This window comes from Microcebus murinus, chromosome 16 (genome assembly GCF_040939455.1).
Source record: "Microcebus murinus isolate Inina chromosome 16, M.murinus_Inina_mat1.0, whole genome shotgun sequence".
NCBI classification, from domain to species: Eukaryota; Metazoa; Chordata; class Mammalia; order Primates; family Cheirogaleidae; genus Microcebus; species Microcebus murinus.
This window is the reverse complement of record NC_134119.1, coordinates 3,333,564-3,357,491: the sequence shown is the minus strand read 5'-3', so window position 1 is coordinate 3,357,491 and position 23,928 is coordinate 3,333,564. Positions and strand designations below refer to the sequence as shown.

At 51.1% G+C, this 23,928-nt stretch overlaps 1 protein-coding gene across 3 annotated transcripts in view; it reads left to right on the top strand.

Moving 5' to 3' along the window:
• The window catches only part of PHACTR3 (phosphatase and actin regulator 3), a 221,756-nt gene that overhangs the window by 107,993 nt on the left and 89,835 nt on the right, over window positions 1-23,928 (top strand). The window lies entirely within an intron of this gene.

Genomic DNA, 23,928 nt, shown 5'->3' with positions numbered 1-23,928 from the left:
ATGGTCTTTGAAACTGTTTTCATTCATTTCTTCACAACAAATCTTTAGTAGTGGAATTCTTGGGTTAAAAGACCTGAACCTCTTTTTTAAGGCTTTTATACATTTTTTGCTTAAGTAACCCTCCAGAGAGAGGGGACCAAGTTTCACTCCCATCAGCAAGGAATAGAATGAGAGCATTTATGCCCCCACTAAAAGTGGCTTTGGGGGTACTCTTGTTGTACTGATGTATTCTTGGGTATGTTCAAAGTATTTCCCTCAGCGTCTCCATAGTGTTCTGATTTTTTAATGGTGTGTTTTCATGTTCAGAAGTTTGAAAAGTTGTTAGGTCAAATTTACTGGTGTTTTTTCTTTAAGATTTATGGAAAGGTCTTCGTCACCAAGATTAGGTAGCTAGTTACAGTTATTCTGGGTTTCTTTTTTTTCATTTTTGCTCTGTTATGTCTACTTCATTATTCTTTTTTTTTTATGTTAGCGTATTATGGGGGTACAAGTGTTAAGGTTACATATATTGCCCAGGCCCTCTCCCCCCTCAAGTTAGAGCTTCAGGTGTGTCCATCCCCCAAACGTTGCATATCTTACTTGTTGGGGTTATATATACATGTCCCCTTCTCCCCCCTCCCACCCTCCGACACCTGATAAATGTTATTTCTATATGTGCACTTAGGTGTTGATCCATTAATACCAACTTGCTGGTGAGTACGTGTGGTGCTGATTTTTCCATTCTTGAGATACTTCACTTAGTAGAATGGGTTCCAGCTGTATCCAGGAATATACAAGACGTGCGATATCACCATTGTTTCTTAAAGCTGAGTAGTACTCCATGGTATACACATACCACATCTTATTAATCCACTCATGAATTGATGGGCACTTGGGTTGTTCCTACAGCTTTGCAATTGTGAATTGTGCTGCTATAAACATTCGAGTGCAGGTCTTATAGGTTCCTTTTCTTTGTATTAACACTCCACCTCATGGGGGACCAATCTTGGTGTGAGGTGTGACTCCCTGACCTTTCTGGGTGAGACCAGTGACTCAGCACTGTCATATGAATAGTATATTTTTTGGTCATTGATTGGAAATGTAGGTTTTATAATTTACTGATTTTTTTAATTCATATCAATTTCCCCTTTTGGACTTTGTGTTTTACTTACCTGGATCTGCCCTGCCTTTGTATTAATTGTTTCAGTGTTTCATTATTTATTTTGATTTCCAGCCAAATGCCTCCTTCATTATATTTCTCTCAATTTTGGGAGCTATTTTCTATCATGTGTGTGCTGTAAGAAGAATTTTATGGTTTGTATTAGATTAGATTATAATGTGCAGTTAGAATTATTAATACATGCGATTTATGAAGCCGTTTTGGGGGGCTGATGTCCTCACCACGTCATCACACTCAAGAGCTTAGTATGTTTGCCTATTGTTCGAGACTATTTTTATCGGTATAATTCTAGGTTTAAATTGTATAGTTTCTTCCCCAGGAGTCTGACAAGTTTCTTATGAGTTTTATTTCTTATGTGTTTAATGTTTTGCATTGGTTATTGTAAACGGGATTTTTATTTTCCTATTAAATTATCTGGTGATATTTGCTAGAATTAGGAAAAAGTATTGATTTGGGTCCATTCATTTTGCGACATGTCACCTTAAATACTGTCTTGGTACTTATCTTAAATTATTACTTATTATTTAATATTTGTCTTAAATACTCTCTCAGTATTTAAAATAGCTTCCCAGTGGGGAATTCTTTCTTAACTCTTCGGTCCTCTGAGTAGTAGGTTGGTTGATTGGCTGTGGCTAAGGAAAGAGGTGACTGCTTTCTGTGAAATGTTCAGATGTGGCTCCTGGTGTCCCCTGAACCGAGATGATCCTGGTTCGGCGGCAGTACACCCTGTCTTCTGGGGAGAAAGCCACTCTCCTGAGCCTCCGCCCACCCTGTCCTTTCTGTAGGTGGCAAGCCCAGGAGCAAAGGGCTTTGCTTGGCTGCCAGAGGAGTTGGTTGGTTGGTGGCAGCCTCGTCCCTAGCATTTGAGTTTGAGGCAGCATGAGGATTTGCACGGATGTCCAGTTACTCTTTGAGCCAGTTGGTGGGCGGAGGCTGTTGGGGGTGGGGTCGATTCAGGGGCCGGAGCCCCATGAAGCAGGAGGGGCCCACTCTGCCTTCCCAAGCACCCGTTCCGCGTCAGCAGGTTACCTCCTGGAAGAACGGTGCGGTAGGCTTTAGCTTTCATCGTGCGCAAGTTCCTTAGATGATTAGCTCCTCAGTGGCATTTGGATGAAAACAATGACGTTTGGGCCCCACTGGACTCCTTTGAGTTCCCAGACAGACCCAACCTCTTTCCATGCTGGTCTGCAGCGCGTGGACGTCCAGCTAGGACAGGGCGGTTCATGTAGGGGTTTCAGACTGTGGGACTCTGTCCTAGATGGTGTGTGGTATCTGACAAGGCCACTCGGAGGGCAAGTGAGGTCTGGGGTGCTGCACAAACGAGTTAGGAAGTGATGCAGAATTGTACCAAAACCACAGCACGTGTCAGATATCTCTCCTCTCTCTGTCTTTCTGTATGTGGCCAGTCCCTTCTGGAGACTTTTGCAAAGGTAGGAATAGGGACAGGTGGCACTCTGACTCCATCCAGGTGGACGGACTTGTGGGATGCTTATCAACCCCCGTCCTGAAGCAGAGACCAAGCATTCCCAGCTCCCAGAAGCCGGTGCTGCTGCGGGTTCCTGTCCGGATCCCATTAGCGCTAATGGACGTTCCGCCTGTGCCTGCGAAGATAATCGAGCCATTTCCCCCAAGAGCTGTTACTGGGGAAAGAAATGATCATTCTGCTTTGCTTGTTTCAATCTTGTGTTTTTGCTTAGACTACAAACACGCGTGGTCGCACACATACGTGAGGAACCAGAACAACCAAAGCATCTTCTGTTCAAGAGTGCGAACTAGATATGCAGAACAGAAACCATCCCAGCCTGGTTCCCTGGCGTCCAGGCTCCTGCTCTTTCAGCTCTGACCTCAGGGGAGGCGATCTGCTTTCTCTCCTGGGTTTCAAACATCCTCAATCCTTAAGTCCTCAAATCATCTGTCGACATAATCCTCAATGCTTTTCTTGAAACATCTTATAGTTTTCTTCCTAAAGACAATATGAAATCTATTTGTATTAGGAAATTTTAGTAAAAAGTGCAGGGAAAAATATGTCCAACTTGAACTGATGTCATGAAAAAAGGCATTGATTGGTTCACAGGACTGGAAGTCTAGGGTGCCAGGCAGGTGGCTGCATCCAACGGTGCAGATCACATCAGCAGGACTCTCTCTCCTGTGCCTGGCTCTGCATCCATCTGGTTTGGCTTCACTCCCCAGCAGGCTTTACCCACAGGCTATTTAGAGGCCCAGGCTCATATTCTCAAAGGTGAACAATCTTTATTTGGGAAACGATGGTTTTCCTGATCAGTCCATAAAATATCCTAGAATTGATTCTTATTGGCCCAACCTGATCACATGTCCATTCCCTGAACCAATCATGATGGCCAGTGAGATGTGATACTATGATCTGATTGGCCAGGCCTGGCTCATGTCTGCACAGTTGGGGAATGGGGTGAGGGTGGGTAGGAGAGCTGGCTCTACCCAAACCAGTGGACTGAGACAGGGGGAGCTTGTCAGCTGGGCTCATGCTGCCATAGCAACCTGAACATTTGAGATGCTCACCACCATGATGTCTGTCCCTCTCTGATTCTCCATGTTGTGTAGCTCTCTGGGACCCAGCTTGACCGAGGTGCCACATTGGCATTTACCTCCAAAATAACAGAGGCAGGAAATGGGATGGGGGAAAACCATGTCCTGGCCCTAAGCCTCACCCAGAAGGGGCAGATGACACTTCCAATGATATCAAATTGATCAGAGCACGACACAAGTCACCTGGGCTCAACAAGATGGCAGTGTGCAATTCCCACCCAACAAGAGGCACAGTGCTTTTGTGAGTGACAATGGAGTCTACCCTCGGCTGCCCCGCTTCCCCAAGAGAGACAACCCCAAAGTCCCACTCAGTCACACCCAGTCACACACGGGATCCCAGCTCATGGTCTGGGATCTTTGGGTGATGAATCGTAGTCTTCACATCATGTTTGGACATGGCTCTTTTTGATTCAGAAACTTCTGACCAGTTATCCGCTCCCCGCCCCCAAACAACTAAGGTTTAATGGTGGGGCAGGAATAGGATAACTACAATAAACCTTCAGAAAGGGGACGATGGGCTGCTGAGTTGTAGCTACCCTGAAGTTCCCACATGGAGGTATGGTAACATCCCCCTATCTGGGGGAAAGAAAGGTTCCCTGATTTGGCCCCAGTTCAGCTCCTTGGGACTGGCTCCCAGTCCCTGTTCCTAGCTCTGCCCTGTGGGAAGTCCTCCCTTTTTGCTGTTCTCCTTGGCTGCATCAGAAGAAGATATTGCAAGATGTGCTTTCCTTGGGGTATGAGCAAGTGTCTCAGCCTCGAGGATTTGAGATCCGAGGATTATTTTCTGCAACACTCAGTCTCTTTTATGCAATCTGGTGATGGTCTGGACAGCATAAATCTCTCAAACTTACCCACTTTGTTCCAGTTGGCTTCATCTACCAACAGCCACAACTACAATTCTGTTTGAGATGTACCATCTCCACAAATCTAATTTCGGGTACCCTGATCTTGTCAGGCTCCCATGAAGGAGCTATAACCACAGTCCCTTTCTTGGGCAGTTTTGTCCTTTTGAGTGAACTTGCTAGACACCACATAAATCCCTTTGGGGTTTTTAACTTGCTTCTGCCACTCAGAGCCTTCTTGGCTTGCTTTTTATTTTGTTTTTCTCGTTGGTGCTAAGAAGTGAGGGTTTTTTTTTTTTTTCCAACCTTGCAAACTCTTGAATTTCTGGATTCTCTTTCATTTCTGCCAAACCGTGTTCTCTGCATAGACATTTTCCCGCATGTGTTGGTTATGTTGTTGAGTAAAGACCATAGTTTGTTGTCTTAATCTCACAAAGGGAAGTTTGGTGGCTTCCAATACAAGGTTGCCATCTACTTGGGAGTTAGAATTATCCTTAGCATGTTTTAATGAGAAATTGGATCATTCGTGCCTTGAGCCTCCCATGTCCAGGATGCACGCAGGAGACAATGGGAATTTGGGGCGGCTCTGGGAAGTTGATGTCCGGGGACATTAGTTTCCTGCCGTGGACTTGGCACTTCTCCTTCTGATGAGTCTTGGTCCTGGGTCTTCCTTGATTACGTAAAGCCATCCTGGCATCTCTGAAGTACACCTTATGGGGTAGTCATATAGGACGTGGTCTTTCATGGGGTCCTGTCGTGTATATTCTATCATCTGGTCCTTTTGCAGAACCTGTTGGGTTCTGATTTTCCCCATGTGGAAGAAGGAGAAATCAGGTCTCGGGGAAGGTGTTGGTAAGGTGTTGGTGAGTGGCAGAGTTGCTCGGGTGTTTCTAGCTTGGGGTCTTTTCTTCTCTCTACTTTTGCAGATTTTTCTGGAAAGATTTCTTTAAATCCTCCCTAGTTTGCTCCTATAGTTCTTGAGTCCATAGACTTATCTTACCAAGCACAGAGAGCCCTTTTCATTTGGGTGTTGTAAATCAGAACGGAAAAGGTGGATGGGGCCCCCTCTTTACCTATCCCATTCTCCTACTTTGGGCCCAAGCCAGGTTGCTCCCAGGCTCTCGGGGGACCTCAGAAAGGACAGGACTTTGAGACGTGAGATGTTAGGGTTCTCCTTGGATTGTGACTGGGTCCCGATTGGGGGACTTAATTTGTCCTTTAGGAGACAACACCAGGGTCAGGTTGGGACCCAGAGCATCATCTGAACCAAAGTGGGCACAATGGCAGCTGAGTTCACTGGCCACCCTCTCTAAAAGCCCCACACACATACTTTCTAATTTCCCACCTGCTTCAACCAGCTTCCTTTCAGTTGTTTTAAATTCTCACATGGTTCCCAGAGATAGTTGGCCTCTTTCTACAGAGCCTTCCCCTCTGCCATTTTAACAAATGGCTCCATCAATGACTTGCTAATTTCCAACTACATCTTCTTCATCCTCATCAGCCTTCAGCTCGGCATTTGGTCCCTTCCAGAATGCCCCTGCCTTTTATTCCTCACCCCTCTTGCTGTGGCGTCCCCTCCTCCCCAGCCACCTCCCGCATTATGGTCTTCCTCTGTCGGAATGCCCTTTGACACCTGTCAGCGCCCTGCCCCCACCCCTCCAGGCACAGTTCAAAAGCTACAACTTCAAGAAGACTTTGGGGGAAATAGAGTCTTTTATCCTGAGCCTGAGAGCGTTACATGCTCATTATATAATATTTACGAATAAAATAAAAGTCATTCCAGCCATATTACCTGGAGTTAGTCACTGTAAATATTTGCATATGCTCCATTCATCATTTTTAATACATACAGAAAATATTTTATAATACTGGTACCATATTGTATATCTAATTACATATCCTGATTTTAAATATAGCATCCCCTTGAGAATTTTTCAGTATCGTCAAATATTTTTCACATATATGATTTTTTTTATTGGATGCTTGAAATTCTGGGCTGCCCCTCTTCTACCATGACGTAAACACTTCTCTTCCCTTGGACTGTTTACATCGTTGTCTCGTGTATAAGGCTTTGTCTTTATGTCTGATTATTTATTTAGAAATATGAGTATTCTTAAAGGCTGCAAACTCTTTTCAAGCCTTGACACACACTGCCAAACGTTTTCTCAAGAAGGTGGTATCAGTTTTCACTCCCATATGTACTGTATGCTCATCTTCCCAAATCTTTCCAAACACGATGAGTTGATTAAATCAACTGCTACTTTGGCAAAAATGGAAACTGCAGATGCTCCTCAACTTACAATGGGATTACGTCCTGATAAAACCCATCCTAAATTGAAAATATCATAAATCAAAAATGCATTTAATATAACCTAATCTACCGAACATCATAGCTTAGCCTAGTCTACCTTAGACATGCTCAGAACACTTACGTAAGGCTGCAGTTAAGCAAAATCATGTAACGCAAAGCCTGCTTTATAATAAAGTATTGAATAGCTTGTAATTTATCAAACACTGCACATTATGTCAAAAATGCAACTTTCCCACCATCGTAAAGTTGAGAAATTTTAAGCAGAACCATCAAAAGTCACGGATGGTCTGTATTTAATTTGGTCCTTTTGGATAACTTGTAGAGCTGAATTTTCAGTTGTTTACGTTTATTATATTATTTCTTCTGAAAACTATTAAAAACTTTTCTGTTCTTTTCAGCTGGGGTGGGGGAAGAAGAGGCTTTTGTGTTTTTTTTTTTCTTGTTGATTTTAAAGAATTCTTTATATGTTAAGGACTTTACCCTTTGTCATTTATTGTGAATATATGGCAGACTTCGTCATTTGACTTTGTTTTATAGGGATTTTGAATTAAAAGTTTTAAAATTCTTGTATAATTCGGACTCTCCATTCTTTTGTTCTGGATTGCTTCTATTTCCTATAAGCTTAAAAAGTTCTTCTTAACTCTGAATCCGTTTTATTTAGTTTTTTCTAGATTTTCTACAGTGGTGCTTATCAAATGAAAGTTGTACTTATTGTAGTGTAGGTATGAAAACTCTCCAATGTGACTTCTCCCCAAATATCCGATTCTGACTCTGTCGTGTGTCGCGCTGTTGGGAAATGCAGGGTTTCCCTGTTGTCCTATTTCCTCGCATCCTGATTTACGTGACCTGACTCACGTTCCATGGGGGTATGCCCCACAATCCGAACAGCGACTCTTGCACCGCGGGCCTTGCGGTTTTGGTTACTACCTAAGGCTGGGAGATGCAGTTCCCAGTCTGTTAGTTACTTCTCCTCGTCATTCCTTCATCCTGTGGTCCCCTCTCAGTGAGGACTCCCCATGTTCTCAGGGCTCCTGGTGACTGGTGCACGTGCCTTTGGGTCCTCAGTTGACTTCAAGCTACCTGAGGATGAGAACTCATTGTCTTTTTCAGCCACCCACCCCCATGACGCAGCCCACCACGGCACAGGCCAGACAGAATTCACGGAACACACGTGTGTAACGCTGAGTGTACGATTTCTCTCAGGTCATTTTCTAGTTGTGTTTTTAGACAATCTACAATGGGCGCGTCATTCGATTAAATTTAGGAAGCAAATTTAGGCTGCATTTAATAAGCTTTGTTTCTCAGCTCCAACCCAAGCCAATTCAACTTTCATCGCTGTTGATAATTACCAGACATTTGGTCCATTAGTGAAGACTTTTTCCAGCAGTCCGTTTATGTTCACTCTTGAAAATTAATTACCTTTGATTTCAAACCCAAACATTGTTGTTCTAATTTCTGCAGTCCCTTGTTTCTATTTTCAACCCAAAACATTCCATTGAGATATAAGCTAATGTTGAGATGACCTGAGAGGAGACTTTGGATGAAAAACGTCAAGCTGCCTCCTTTTCTCACATCAGGGTCTTGGGTTGGGACTCTCATTTGGAGTCATGGCGAACGTGGGGAAATCAAGTCACCTTCCAGGCTCTCCTGAGCGTGCTTTGGATGTGTGCCCTCCGGGACACCTGTCCACGTTCACGGGGGTGAGCAGAGGCCCAGAGAAATTTCAATCATTCAAGGTTGTCTTTTCCTATTTGCATTTTAACTCTTAAATAGATTCCTGGGCATGCCTAGTACTTTTTGTATTATTTTCTACAAGACACATAGCACATGATCTTGCCCAGAATAGGTGTTCAATAGGCAGGTTTTTTTTTTTTAAACATAAATAATTTTTGAAACATTTTACTGATACATAATACTTACATAAAATGCAAAAATCCTCAATGTGCAAATCGGCTAGTGGATGTGCCTGTGTAGTCTCTCATCAGAGCGGGGAACAGAACAACCCCAGCCGCCCAGGCGTCACCACCCCAGAGAGACAGCCACTGTCTCCATCTACGCCACCTTGATGAGATTTGCTTGTTTTTGACGCGCACACAGTTGGAATTGGGCAATGGCACTATTTCTGTATCTGGCTTCTTTGTTCAACGGTGTATCTCCCCAGTGGGTCCATGTTGCTGGGTGTGGCTGTATCTCCTTCACTGTCTTTGCTGTGTGCGGCATTCTGTCGTGTGAAGAACCGCGATTTGTCCATCGTAGTACACGGCATCGCTGTTTCTGGGGTTTGGCCATTATGCACAGCGCTGCTAGGGACCTCCTTGTGCTTGCTCTTGTTTGGTTCTTGTCTTTCGTTTTTATTTCCTTGCTTGGCGAGGAGTCGCTGGGCGGCATGGCTTGCATCTGCTCTGCGTCACAGGTACCGTCACACAGTTTCCCGACTCGGTCCCGCCAGTGTCCCGGGCCGTGGCGACACGGGGCCGCTGCTCCTCAATCCCCCGGCCCGCGCGCTGCCCCCACGTGGCTGAGGACTGTCGCCGTCGTGGCGCACACGGAGACACCTCAGGGCGTAACCGGCGTTTCCCGAACACCAGTGAGGCTGAGCCCTTTTCCTTCTCTCGCCGTCTGTTTGAGTGTCCGCCTCATGAAGCGCCTGCTCAGCTTTTTGAAAGTTTTAAGAACTGAATTCCAGGAATTAAAAAATGTATATATTTTGGATATGAGCGTTTGTCTGGAGTTCCTCGGTGTGGCCTGCCTTTACGTTCACTTATCCATGTGATATCTTTTCGTGAAAAGAAATACTTAATTTTTATGGAAGTCAGTTTATCAATTTTTCCCCTTTTCTTATTTAAGGAATTTATTTGCTTACTCCTAGATTATGAGGATTTTCTCCTGTGCTTTCCCCTAGAAGTTTCATCGTTTTGCTCTGAAACTTGGAATCAGCGTTGATCGTGCCTGTGGCACCAGGCAGGCGTCAGGAGTCCCCTTCCCCCTAGGACCCCGTTGCCTCTGCCCCGTTTGTTGGAAGGATTGTCCTTTTCCCAGCCGCCGTTCTGTCCCTTCTCACAGCTCCGCCGGGGCGTCTGTGTGGGCCTGTTCGGGGACCCCGCGTCTTGTCCCGTTGATCCGTCTACCCTCATACCAGTAGCGCATTGTCACAGCTACCACGGGTTTACGATCAGCCAGGGTGTCGGATAGTGCAGATCCTACTAAATTCCTTTCTTCAGGATCATCTTCCAGCATGACCATCCCCCAGATGGTGCACACCTCACTCATTATGTATGTATCTCGGACTTGGGGGCGGGGAGGTGGGGAAAGGGCATTTATTGAAACCTTAAAATTTGTACCCCCATAATATGCTCAAAAAAAAAAAAAAGATTATCTTAGGCGTTCTTGGTCCTGGGCATTTCCATATAAAAATTTGAATTAATTTACACACACACAGCCCTGTTGTGATTTGGACTGGGGCTGCACCGACCCTGTGCGCCCCTTTCCTTGCTTGCTCAAGGGTCCTGGAAGGACATTAGTGGGCAAATCACCCAAATGCAGAGTAGGACTAACCCACCTGGCTTTGTGACACCTGGCACTGGGTATGCTGTCAGTATTGGCGGGATGGATGGATGGATGGATGGATGGATGGATGAATGAATGAACTAACTGAAGTGTATTAACACTCGTAAAGAAAGAAGATGATTAAATAGAGTCATCGTAGCAAAATTATTTCAAGAAGTTATTTTATTCCTATGTTCATTTTGTTTCCATCACAAATAATACACAGAGATAAATATGTGTTTTCATGAAAAATTAAAAGGACCCTTGAGTGCTTATTCAGTGTATCCTTTCTGGCAGGATTAATGATCTTAATAATAAAATAGCACTGGCTAACTATTTTTAATTGAAATTTTTATTGAGATAATTGTACATGTCTATGTAGTTGTAAGAAATAACAGAGAGACATCCTGCACACACTTTACCCAGTTTCCCTCACTGCAAAACTAAAATACAATAACCCAATCAGGATACTGAGTTTCATAAAATGCTCTCATTTTACCACATTGGCTAACGTTTTGTTTTGTTTGAGGCAGGGTCTTGCTCTGTCACCCAGGCTAGAGTACAGTGGCGTCATCATAGTTTACTGCAACTTCGAACTCCTGGGCTCAAGCGATCCTCCTGCTTCAGTCTCCCAGGTGCCTGGAACTATAGGCACGTGCCACCATGCCTGGCTAATTTTTCTGTATTTTTTTAGACATGGGGTCTAGCTTTGTTGCTCAGGCTGGTCTTGAACTCCCGACCTAGAATGATCCTCCTGCCTCAGCCTCCCAGAGTGCTGGGATTACAGGCGTGAGCCACCATGCCTGGCCCACATTGGCTTACTTTTAATTTACATTGGATGCTGTGCTGAGTGCTTTATCTCACTTAGCTGTCACCACAACCCCATAAAGTAGCTAGTATTGTTACTCATGTTCTAGAGCCTGGGGTCCCGGTGCTCAGAGAGGGGAAGTGACTTGTCCCTGGTCTCACAGATACTCAGTGGTCGGGCTGGAATTCCCACCTGGAACCGACACCCCATCCTGCATTCTTTACCATGTTGGCATAGACCGTGATGCACAGATCTGTTCCTTGTCAGAGGTTTTTGAAGCAGAAAATCTTTTGGGTAACAAAAATAATTTTATCATAAAGGTGTGTTTTTGAGTATTCCTCCATGATGGCATTTTCTAGAAATCTGAAGTCTAAGAAAAACCTCTGCAAAAATTTAGGGCACCCAAATCTCTGATGAAGCACCGGAATGCATTCATTTGTGATTCATGTTCTTTGCAGCACACAGTCTCATGACAGACAGGCTATGTCCCCGTTGGCAGTAGCTTCACGTCCTTGAGCGGATCTCCCGCCAAAGTGCGGATATATCTGAGAGAGAGACTCCGGAAAGGTCTCGAGCAACAAGAAGCCTGGCTGCACGGTTCTCTCGGGAAGGTGGGTTCCCACCCACCTAGTGTCTAATTTCTTGGTGCGTGGGAACTCAGCATTACGTGTCAAGGGCAATAGGACTCTCCCTTTTCTGTCTTCCTCCCAAGACCTTATCACTTGGTAGGTCTGAAGCAGCTCCCCCAGGCCGGGTCCTGGACGTCTGTCTGTCTCCGTGGGCCGCGTTTTCCCACTGCCGGCTGCGCGCTGCGTGGCGCATGGTGTCCGAGGCCCCGAGTCCTCTCTCGCTTGCCGGGCGCCCGTCAGCGCTTCTTGCTGCCCAGCCTGACGCTTCCGCCTGGCCCCTCGGGGAGGAGGGAAACGCGGATGCTGTGTTTGTGTTGTGACTGAGCTGCAGCGGGCCTTCCAAGGCCTCTGACCCCAGGGACAATGGTGTCACCCGCCCGGACGGTCCTCAAGGGTCATCCCTAGTGTGTGCACATGCCTGGACCCAGAGGAACGGGATGCTCAGTTACAGCAGCATGAACTCAACATTGCTCACATCTTGGTACCGCCCACTCCTCTTTTTGAGACAGGGTCTTGCTTGGTCACCTGGGCTTGATTGAGTGCAGTGGCATGATCATAGCTCACTATAACCTCAAACTCCTGGGCTCAGACAGTCTCCTGCCTCAGCCTCCCGACTATCTAAGACTACAAGCATGCCACCATGCCTGGCTAAATTTTTATATTATTTGAAGAGATGGGGTCTTGCTACCATGCCAAGGCTGGTCTTGAACTCATGGCCTCCAGCAATCTGATCCTCTTGACTTGGCCTCCCAAAGTCCTGGGATTATAGGCCTGCGCCACCTCGCCTGGCCCTAGTATGGCCCCTTTTGATGGTGCAGAAAAATCTCTCCCCGAAATGATTCTAATCATTTTCCTACCTTTATTTACACATCATTCTAGCACGAGATCTGGTTTTGACGTATACCAAGTTGATCTGTGTGAGATTGCCGCTTTTATAGGTCAGCGACAGCCGAATATTGGCGACTTTAAATACAAGTTAAACTAAACCCCGAGGGACGTGCAACTCTGCAGTGTGCACGGCTCTGTTTTAGAGAGGACGCTGGCTTACTCGCGACGCGCGGAGAAGGCAGCCACGCCCGTCCGCGCGGTGGGCGGCGCGAGTGGCAGGTTGGTCTGCTTGGCCTGCGCGTGGGCGCCCGCTGTCGCCAGAGGCGTCTCTGCTCCTCAGAGGGGCGGCCAGCCCCCCGCTGGAGCCGTTCCTCTCCCAGACAAGAACCCATCCGACCTCATGGAAGTTTAATGTGTCAAAGTGCACGGTTGTGCGTTTTCTGTAATAAGTTAGTTCGCAGCCCTCGCTCATACCAGGCGCACAAATTAGTCATGCGCGTCCCCGGGGCGCGCGGGCTGACGGCCCGCGCCGGGGAGAAAGTCCCTCTCTCTCCTTCCCAGCTGATCCTGGAGCAGAATGCCCTGCCTTTGGAGCTGGAGAGGGTCTCGAGTTTAACAGATTCTGTGGGTTTTCAGTGGGTTTGTGCTCCGGGCCTGAAGGGTGCAGCCGTGACCCTTCCGCCCCCTCCCCAGGGGCACGGCTGCGTCCCCCGCGCGCTCCCTCCGCCGCCGCGCGCCGTCTTCGGGGGAATCGGAAAGGTCTGGGGGATGCCGCCGGCTTGCCGCGCTGTCCGGTTTCAGCGACCTGCGCCCCTTGCAGCCTCGTGTCTGGTGTGACCAGTGTTAACGCTACCGTCGCCACGTTTTACAGGTGAGGACCCTTGAGGGACCCCGAGAGGCCTGGGACCTGCCGAGGGTCACAGGGCCAGGAGCCCGCGTGGGCGTCCGGGTCTCCTGGCTCTGGAGCCCGACTCCCCCCAGCTGTCGGGACGCCGGCTGGCCGCGTTTCCTTTCCCAGATGAAGTTGTAGGTGCGCCCGCAGCAGAGCCCGTGTTTCTGCCTCCTGGTTCCCGCTTGGCTCTCTACTGCCAGGCGGCTTAGAGTCCAGGCTGCGGCCACCTTGGGCCGGCTGTCTGCTAAAAGGAAAAAGGGCACCTCGACCCCAGTGCCCTCCGGAGGGGCCCACTGAAGGCCCGGACGGCCCTCTCGGGGTGGCCAGTACCTCTGGTCCAAGAGTCGCCACTTGGTGGGTGGCCCAGACAGAGGGGCCTCCCGGCCTCTGGAGGCCCAGGCCGTGTCCACAGTCCTCCTCCGTCTGTGAGCACCGAAAGCACGCGTGTTGCGTCCCCGCGCTCACGTGCACGGGCGCGTGAGAGCAGACGGACAGCGGCCAGGCCTCTGTTGTCTCGACTCCCATCCCCTTTGCTCACCGGGGGCACCTGGTGCGTGTGGTCCAGGGATTTTGTCTGTCAGGCAGCACAAGGCTGCCCGCCTGCCCAGCACGTGCCACGCTTGGCGCGGGCTCTGGTCTGGTCTCCCGCACGCTGGAGTCCTCTGCCCAAGCCCCCTTTCCCGGATGAGCATTCGCCGCTCACAGCCCCCCAGCCCCCAATCCTACCCGGGATCCAAGGACGTAGGCTCTTCCAAATTCTTTTCTGCTGCGCATTTTTTTCCAGATATTTGGAAAGGATTTCAGAATCCCTACCATGGTGGCCACTTCTCCTAAAAACATCTCACTCAGTCTTTGCAGATTTCATAAGGCATGCGGACTTTTTGCTTTTCATTCGTCTGGGATCTTTTGCTTTTGGAAGGAAATATCTGTTTTGTTGAAAATTAAGAATTTGGTAAAGTGTTTGCTTTCTATGAAGCCCTTTAAAATTGTGATTTTGCCCAAAGGTCTGTGTCGCTTCTTCACTGAGACGACAAATATTTATGCAGTTCCTGCTGGGTGCCAGGGCCCGAGGGACACCCAGGGTGCCTAGAAAACTGGTGGTGAAGGTGATGACGTGTGTGGCCGGCTAACACGTACCCGGCTTCGCCACGTGCCAGGTGCCAGCCGACGCCCTTCCTGCGCGTGAAGTCACTTAATTCTCACAGCCACTGTTGGTGCTGGGCACTGGCATCATTTCCATTTTACAGATGATGGGAAACTGAGGCTCAGAGAGGTGGCGTGACCCGTCCAAGTTTCGACAGTTGGTAAGAGCTTGGTAACCCTTGTCCGTGCTGGCTCGTGGGGCCCACACCTTGCCACGTGGCAGCGTGCTGTGCAGGATGCACCTGCAGGGGCCATTCTTCCCTCCAGAGGACCGTGCTGAGGACTTGCTCTGTGAGCGATTCTGTGCCGGTGGGCAGGCGGGGGCGGGGCGCCTGTCTCTCTGCCTGGAGGGAGTCGGTCCAGCGGGAGATGCAGTGAAACCAGCAACTCCCAGGCTCTGGGCAAGCTGCGATGACAGGGACGGCAGGTGCCGTGGGGGAACAGAGCGGGGCCCGGCCCTGTCCACCCCTGTCGGCGATGGCTTTTGGGAGGGAGCAGAGGGTAAGTAAGCTGTGGCCTAGGGTGGAAGCTGGCCAGGCCGGCGGTGGGGACAGGGGTCTACAGGGGAAAGTGTGTGTAAGGTTCTGGAAGCAACGCAAGAGACCCTGAGGGACCAAGCAGCGGCCAGGCAGGCAGGCGGAGCAAGGGGCACCGAGTAGCAGCTGGAAGTGTCAAGGACCAGACTGCGGGGGCGTCCTGCTGGCCTCCCCTCTGTGAGCACTGGAGTTTGAACAGGGCAGGGCCTTGCATTCAAGGAGCTTGTATTCTAATAGAAAAGAAAACGACTAAATGCACAAGACACCAAAGAGTGGCGAGTGCCCCAGACAGGGTGAAACAAAGTGCCGTTGCCGCTGAGGAATGTATAGGAAAGCCACCGAGAGTTGGAGTGGGCAAGGTTGGAGCCTTTGCACAGTGGACGTCTTGGGGTGAGGAGTCAGCGAGGTGACAGTGTTGGGGAAAGTATTCCAGGCAGACAGGACGGCTCGTGCAAAGGCCCTGAGGCAGCAACAAATGGCATGCTTAATTAGCGCGGTGTGCCAGCAGCATGGCTGGGACGGAAGGACCAAGGCACAGACGGCGCCAAGCGGAAGCCACCGGCTCCGTACGGAGTTTGGATTTGGTCCTCAATGTGGGGGGAGCCACCGGGGGCTTGAGCAGGGCACGGCAGGGCCGTTCGTATTTCCGAGGCTCACCCTGCGTCTGTGCGGGAGCAGCCTGAGTGGAAATGGGGGCGGGGGGAGGGTGGGGCTCTCCCTCCGACGACGGTGTGAATTGGCCTGGGCGCAGGCTCGGTGGGAGCGGAGCCGGGAGGCCTTGGGAGATGCTGGCGGGTACGCGTGCGGCCAGGCTGGTTCCGGGTCCCACGGCCGGCAGAGAGACGGACTCCTACGCAGAGCGGTTCCAGAAGTCGCCCCGTGGCTCTCGGCCAGCTCAGCGTCGGGGCTGACAGAGGATGTGGCCCCAACAATCTTGGCTTTCTGTTTTATTTATAGCTTTACTGAGCCACGCGTATAATTCACGTGCCATACGATCCGCCCTTGCGGAGCACGCAGTTCCGTGTTTCTTACTGTGTTCGTGGGTCTGTGCAACCTGCACCACAGCCTAGGTTGGAGCGTGTTCATCACCCCGAGAGGAAACCCAGACCCATTAAGGAGTCACCCCCACTTCCCCTTTCCCCAGCCCCCGGCAACCACTGATCTGCTTTTTGTCTCTACGGATTAATCTATCCTGGGCGTGCCGTATAAATAGAGTCCTGCAACATGTGGTCTTTTATGACCGGAGGGCGCTGCTCAGCGTGCTTTCAAGGTTCGTGGATTGCGCAGCGCGCAGCAGTGCTGTGGCTGAGTCACATCCCTCGTGCGCATGTTCTGCGTGTTGTTGATCCACTCGCCAGTGGATGGACGTTGGGGTTATTTTCCCACCTTTTGGCTACTTTGAATAGTGCTGCTGTGAGCATTCACGTGCATGTTTCTGTGTGGCACCTGTTGTCCTTCAGGGTGTACGCCTGGGAGCAGAGCCTCTTTGGCACACTCAGTCACGCCTGCCCCCACCGGTTACCGGCACTAGCTCCCAGCGCGCTCCCCGGCTGTGCAAGGTGGCACCCGCGCGGCGTTTACCCCGAGGGTCAGGGTGCGGGCAGGGCAGGAGCCCCTCACTCTCCCCTCCCAAGCTCATTTCAATCCCCTGGATGAGCTCTCAGGCTCATTTCACTTTCTTAATGGATGAGGGAGGAAATGATTTCTAAGGCCAAGACCTGAGTGGTCCCCAAGGACTTGGTTTTGACGGTGCATTTGAACTGCACATGGGATCAGCTTGCTAGGCGGGGAACTGTGATCAAAGACCTCCCAACATTTTATGTTCCTAAAGGCAGTTGCAGAGTCATAATTTCTAAAAAGGCATCCGAGTGGGGAAGGATAGGATCGTTTTGGGGGCCACGGTCTCTTTGTCTTTGAAGTTCGCCAGAGGCAGCTGAACAAGGGACACCCTTTGCGGAACTCTGGGCTGGACACTCGGGGTGGGTGGCCGGCAGGGCCCTGGCGGAATCTCCTTCGCCTGGGAGGCTTGAAGCCTGGCCTTGCATTCAGGGCCGTCACCCAGTGCTGTGTGATCCTGGGTGAGTCACTTAGTCTCTCTGGACTGTGTCTGACCCTTTGCGCACAGTTCCTGACGGGAAGGCAGGGAAGACACGGGCAGTGGCGAGCTTTGGAGAAAGATCTGGACACGACTGTTCCAAGCAGCCTTTCCAGGGGCTCCTGCACGTCGCTGCTCCTGAGTGCAGAGTGCCCAGCCAGCTTCCCTCACCCTCCTCGCCTCCTGCGGGAAGTTTCTCCAGCTCCGCTACCTGCTCTCAAGCACCTCTCTTCGTCCCCTCAGAGGCTTACCTGTGCTTTCACGATGCATTATACATCCCACCCAGGTGGGCTGTGTGCTCACTGGGGGGCTGTGAGCCCAGGCGGGCATGAGCACGGATGGCTGTGGGCTTAGTAAGCACTGTGAGCCCAGGTGGCCTGTGTGTCCAGGTGAGTTTGTGCCCAGGTGGGCTGTGTGCTCACTGGGGGCAGTCACCTTGCCTGGTTTTGCTCGTGCACATTGACCCAGCACCTGGCACAGAGTAGATGGTTGTCTTACTTTGGGAAGGTCCCTGGGAAAAGGATTCAGGGCGATTAACTCCCAAGGCAGTGCTCCTAGGAGAAACGGAACCAGTGCTGGAGAAACAGCACAGGGAGCGGGAGGAGGCCAGCAGGGTGGTGGTCTCAGGCCTCAGGCAAAGCCGGGTCGTAGGTGGGGGGAGGGGGAAGCAGCTGCAGCCGGAACTGAGGGGACCGTGAGTGTGAATTTGTCCCTGCTGGAGGCCAGGGCTGGGCCACTCTCTGGCCACGGTCAGTCATTGGCTGTCTTCTCTGTGCAGGAGGGAAGAGCAGCTGTGAGCCCCAGGGCCGGGCTGCAGAGGGGGCCTGGGAGGGACCCGGGCAGAGCACTGACAGTCACCGCTGCAGTGTCCCTCCTGGATGCCCCCAGGTGGGCCTTCGAGAACAGGGCGGCCGCAAAGGTCAGAACTTTCAGGACTTTCCGGGTGCTCCGACATGGGGAGGAGAATGCCGAGTGTCAGCTGAAGTGGCACATCCACAGGGCAGCACCGTGAGGCCAGGTGACAACCCCACAGCCACAGCGCCTGGAAACACGATCCTTGACACAGGTCTAAGTTAGGGTGGTTGCATGTCTGCATATCGCATGAGACGGTATGTTTCCGTTGCTCTTTGGAGCCTGCGTAAGTCACAGCGGTGTGTGTACAGGGGGTTGCCGTTTGGCCTCCCGGCCAGCTGTCTCCTGGACCCGGATCCTGATTCTGCGAAGGGAGGGACGGACACGTGCGGACAGAGCACCAGGCCCGGAAGCCGCTGGCATCAGACAACGGGAGGCTGCTCCACTCGGGCAGACTTGCCGCTGCCGGAATAATTGCATCCTTCATTCCCCGTGACACTGGGCCTCCTCAGCACCAGGACAGGCCAAACTTCAGATGCGGGACAATAAAGAAACGCAGGTCTGTTTGCTCTTCCTGCCCCTGGGAAAGCCCTGCTCCTGCGGCTGGCTTTGTTGGCCCGGCCCCGACCTCTTGACTTGACAGGGCGTTCCGCTAGATCAGGATGTGCATTTTTGTTTTTAGTTGAGACAAAATACAAATAACATCTGATTTACCAGTTTAACCATCTTAAAGGCTACGGTTCATTTGTGCCAATCCTGGTGGATGTAATTTGCATTTTCCTGAATATTAATTAGGTTGAAAATCTTTTTTTTATGTGCCTGTTGACCATTCGGATGTCTGCTTTTGGAAGGCGTTCCAGAGCTTGGCATATTTCCTATTGGGTTATTGGACTTTATTAACTTGCGAGAGTTCTCGATACACTACAAGGAGCTGGACTGTGTCAGTTAAAAATGTTACAAACATCTTTTCCTGTACTGTGTCCTGTTTTTTCATTTTATGATGTCTTTTGATTGAATTCTTAATTTAAATAAAAACTGAAAGGCGTAATTCAGTGGCATTAAGTGCAGTCACATTGTTGCAAAACTGTTACCACTATTTGATTCCAGAACTTTTTCGCCACCTAAAAGGAAACGCTATACTGTATTCCTCATATCCGCTCTTCCCAGCCTCCGACAACTTCTCATCCATGTTCTCTCTCCACGTATTAACCACTTGTCTGTTGTGGATGTTTCACAAAAATTGCACAGTGTCCGGCCTCTTGTGCCTGGCTGCTCTCCTTCAGCATCGCGTTTCCAAGGCGGATCGTGCCGGACGGGTATCATGGCTTCGTCCCCTTTTACGGCTGAGTGATTCCCGTTGTGTGGATGTGCCATGTTTTATTGTCCGCTCATCGGTGATGCACATTTGGGCTGTTGCTCCTTCAGGTCGTGCCTTCTGCCTGGCTCGGCAGTGCCAGTGGCCTGAGCACCACCGTGCTTGGAGGAGGAAGGCGGGACCTGCCATGTCGTCACAGGGGCAGCTCTTGCCCCGCAGAGATGTGCTCTGTCATGGGGAGGAGAGACAGCCTCGGGCGGGTTTGAATCTTGAGAATTAACTGTACCTGGGTTTGAGCCCGTGCTGTGCCACTTGGCTGCCGTGTGACCTTGGGCAAGTCACTTCCGTCTCTGAGCCTGCTTTTCTCACTTGTCAATCACATAAGGGAGTTATACAGGTCGAGGGTCCCTAATCTGAAAATTTGAAATCTGAAATGCTCCAGAATTTGAAACTCTCTGAGCACTGATGTGATGCTCAAAGAAAACGCTCATCGGAGCATCTTGCATTTTGGATTTTCGGATTAGGGATGCTTGATCAGCAATTCGGGGATTCCAGAATCTGGAACAGTCTAGAATCTGAAGCACTTCTAACCCCAGGCATTTTGGATACGGGATGCTGGGCTGTAATACCTACCTCCTGGGTGGTGTCACGAAGATTAAACGCGATGATGTGTGGAAAGGAGGTGCAAATACTCACCCGCTTATTCCGTTGTCACTGGGGAAATTCACACAACACAAAATTAGCCATTTAGAGTGTGCAGTTCGGTGGCATTTGGCACGTTCACAATTTTGCGCGACCGTCACCTATATCTAGTTACAGAACATTTTCATCACACCCAGAGGGGACCCCACATGCACTCTGCCCTCCCCGGTCCCCTGGCAACCACGAATCTGCTTTCCGCCTGCATGGATTTACCTATTCTGCGTGTTCGTGGTACAGTAGGTGTTGTTTTGTGACTGGCGTCTTTCACTTAGCATCGTGACTTTGAGTTAATCTGTGCTATGTTGGTGACTGTCCTTCACTGCGGGTGGGAACGTAAGATGGTGCAGACGTTGTGGAAAAGTTTGGTGGTTCCTCAGAAAGTTAAACATAGACTTCCCATATGACCCAGCAATTCCACTCCTAGGTTTGTACCTAAAAGAACTGAAAACGGGCGCCGAGGAGATGAACCTGTGCACCCACGCTGGCAGCAGCCCTGTCCGAGACAGCCCGTGTGTGCAAACGCCCTGGACGCCCGTCAGCAGATAAGTCGACTGACGGCCATGGTGGGTCCCCACAATCCAGTGTTACCTGTCATCGTCTTCATTATCATCACCACAACTTGCTTAACCCCCGCTGACCTTTCAGAACTGACCTCAGATGCCCTCACTTTCCCACTTAGTCCCACCTGAGCGTGGAGACCAGTCCCTTTCTGACCGCAGAGCCCCGCCGTGATGTCTGCGAGGCCTCTTCCACTCGCAGCCCGTGCACAAGCTCCTTCCCAAGGACTGGTCAGTGCCTGCTGTGCACAAGGCCATCCCGGGGGGAGGGACAGGCAACCGAGTCGGCTGGATGAGAGCACCTTGGGGGCAACTTGTGCTGTGCGGAGAACTTCCGTGTGGCGCGTGGGTGCTCAGGTGTCTCACCGTGGCTTGGGTGGAGGGGACGGGATGTTTGCGCCAGGGCGCCAGGGCCTGAGTGAGGAGAGGAGTCCGCTTTGCAGAGGTGCGGGAGAAGCTTCCTCCAGGGGGTGGTGATCCAGGATCCCAAGGCAGGGCTGAGCCTGCAGCTGCTGGGGGAGGGCAGGGGTCACGGGTGGCAGGGGTCACAGGGCTCCAGGACAAGCCATGCTGCAGGCTCCTTCTGACTCCGGTGGAACCTTGGAGATGTTGACGCAGGGTGAGGTGGGGGGGCATGTGCAGTGTGACTGGAGGGAGGGGCTCACAGGAGTCTGGGATCGATGAGGGTGACCTGGTCAGGGGACACCAGGGGTGGACATAGTGAAGTGGCCCTGTCCTCACTGCCCACCCTCCCGGCTGCCCGTGCTCCAGGGACTGCAAGGGCAGGGCAGGGCTCAGGCGCAGAGAAGGGGCTCAGGAAAAGGGGCTGAGGCACCTGTGGGTCAGTGCAGCGTGGCGCGTGAGTGGGCAGGGGACAGAGCCGGGCACCTCCCAGGTTACTGTTGAAGCTCAGGGTGACCCCTCGATGGCAGAGAACCCCAGGCTGGGCCGGGAGTCAGCCGTGCGCCTGCCCGGCAGGGAGGGCCCTCCCTGGGTGGTGCAGGCCGTCTGTCCCCGACAGCAGCGGGTGATCCTTAAGCCCCAGCAGGCGGTGCCGCCGAGGGGGAGGGGTGTAGGGCCGGCTGTTGGCTGCTCCCGGAAAGCCTGCGATGTGCGGCATGCGGGTTTGTTGGACTGCTCCCATCTCTCCGTGTCGCTTCCGTGGGAATCAGAGGAGCCGGGGCCAGAGAGAGTCGCCTTGAGACGTCGGGGCCCTCCAAAGCCCGACAGTTCCAGACAGTCAAGCATACCGACCTTGGCTCTCGGGGGAAAGTTCTCCTCCGTGGGGTGGAAAAACTTGCCAAATTCATGAAAGACTCAAACTTGGGTTTGGAGGATGGGACCATGAGGGGTGAGTAGGAGTTCACCAGGGAAAAGCAGGGGGAACGGCCTGGGAGGCAGCCCCGTGGCGGGAAGCACTTGATGAGCGAGGAGAAGAAACGACGGGGGCAGCGTGGGGTAGGTGGGGGGTGCGGGGGGCAGGGCGCCAGACAGGCTTGAGAAAGGGAGGCAGGGACTCGGGGGTCACCGATGGGGTTTTGTGTTTTGTCCCCAAAGCCACTGTGATGTTGAACAGGTGAAGGATGCAAGGCCCTGTTTTCTTGAGGGCCGGGCAGCCGTGGAAGCCAGGAACCCGGGGCGGCAGCTGCAGTTACTGGGGACAGTGGTGCTGGCCCGCGCGGCGGGGGTTAGGGGTGGGGGCGAGGGCATCGGATCCGAAGCCGTACCTTCCGTCCCTCTCTCTTCTCGGGCATCCGGTAGTACCTTTCCCCGAAGACCTTTCCAAAGAGACCACCAAAGCCAGAAGTGGTCGGACCCACGAGCCGGGCCCACCTGCCACCGTTTTTCGTGGATGGCGTTTTGTGGCAACACAGTCACAGCCGTTGGTTACAGACCATCTGCGGCTGCTGTCAGGCCGCGGCGCGGGGCTGGGTCGTTGCGGCGGAGACTGTCCGGCCGGCCCAGCCACACGGATTTATCACCCAGCCCTTCGCGGGAGACGCTTGCCAAGTCCTGACCTAAGCAAAAGGCGGGGGGTGGGGGGAGACGCATTTTCAAAACAGAAATCTGTTGGCTCAGAATCTTCCCAGCACTTAAATGTGTTTAATCCCTCTATAAAAAAATGCCACAGTGCACATGTTTTGAAAATTGACTTTTGTTTGTCTTTAAGCTGTCGCCGCGACATTACAGAGAACCTCACCTTGTGCTTCAGGTTTAGGGAGTTGGGGTTGGAGCTCAAGTCTGTGAAAACGTTGAGCGATTCTATTTGTCCACAGCGCTACAATCTCCTGATGTGTTATTTTACTCTTTGTCCTTTCTCCGAAATGCGCGGTTTTTTTTCCCTCTTCTCCGTAAAATACCATCTTCAGGAGCACGCCTCTAGGAGCAGCTTTCAGCCTTTGCGAAGACAGAGGCGGCACTCCTGCACGAGGGATTTTGCAGGGTTTGCTCTCGTTACAGACACAGAAGCATCGCGCTAAGGCGAACAACCAAAAAGGGAGGTGAGACGCCAAGGAAGCCCGTTTCCCAGATCCCGCCTTCCTGCGTTTCCCTCATCTCCGTGTTTGAGCTCGCGCTGCCACACTCCGCGCGGAACTTTCCGGATTCACTTGATTTACAGATCGGAGCTGATTCTCACTCGGAGAACTGGCCATATGTCTGGCAGGCACCAGCGACCATTGGCAGAACCATGGGGTTGATGCTGAACAGATGGGCCTTCCAGTCAGCGTGCCGTTCTCCCCCAGTGCATCTCAGGAAGGAAAGAAGCCACTTCAATAACGTCCTGGTTTTCCCACTGGCGTCGGAAGCATCCGTGATGCCCGTTTACCCGGCCTTAATTCCAGCGCCACTGCAGCACGGCGAGCCGTGGATGGCCAGGAGAAGCTTAGGGACTTGGGAAATTTCGAGGCCCAACTTCTGCTGAGATCTCAGAGAATCCTGTTATCTCTGGAACACAGATATTGGAGAAAAGACTTTCATAGTCCCCAAATAAATTGTCATTAGTACTGCTTAGTGGAGATACACTCAAACTGCTTAATCCTGGGGTCATTGCTCAAACTTTGTGTGACAGCGTTAGTGGGGTTATTGGAGGCTAGGCAGCGAGGTGTAAACAGGGGTTGCCCGATCAATCTGTTTAGGGAAAGCTGGCTAA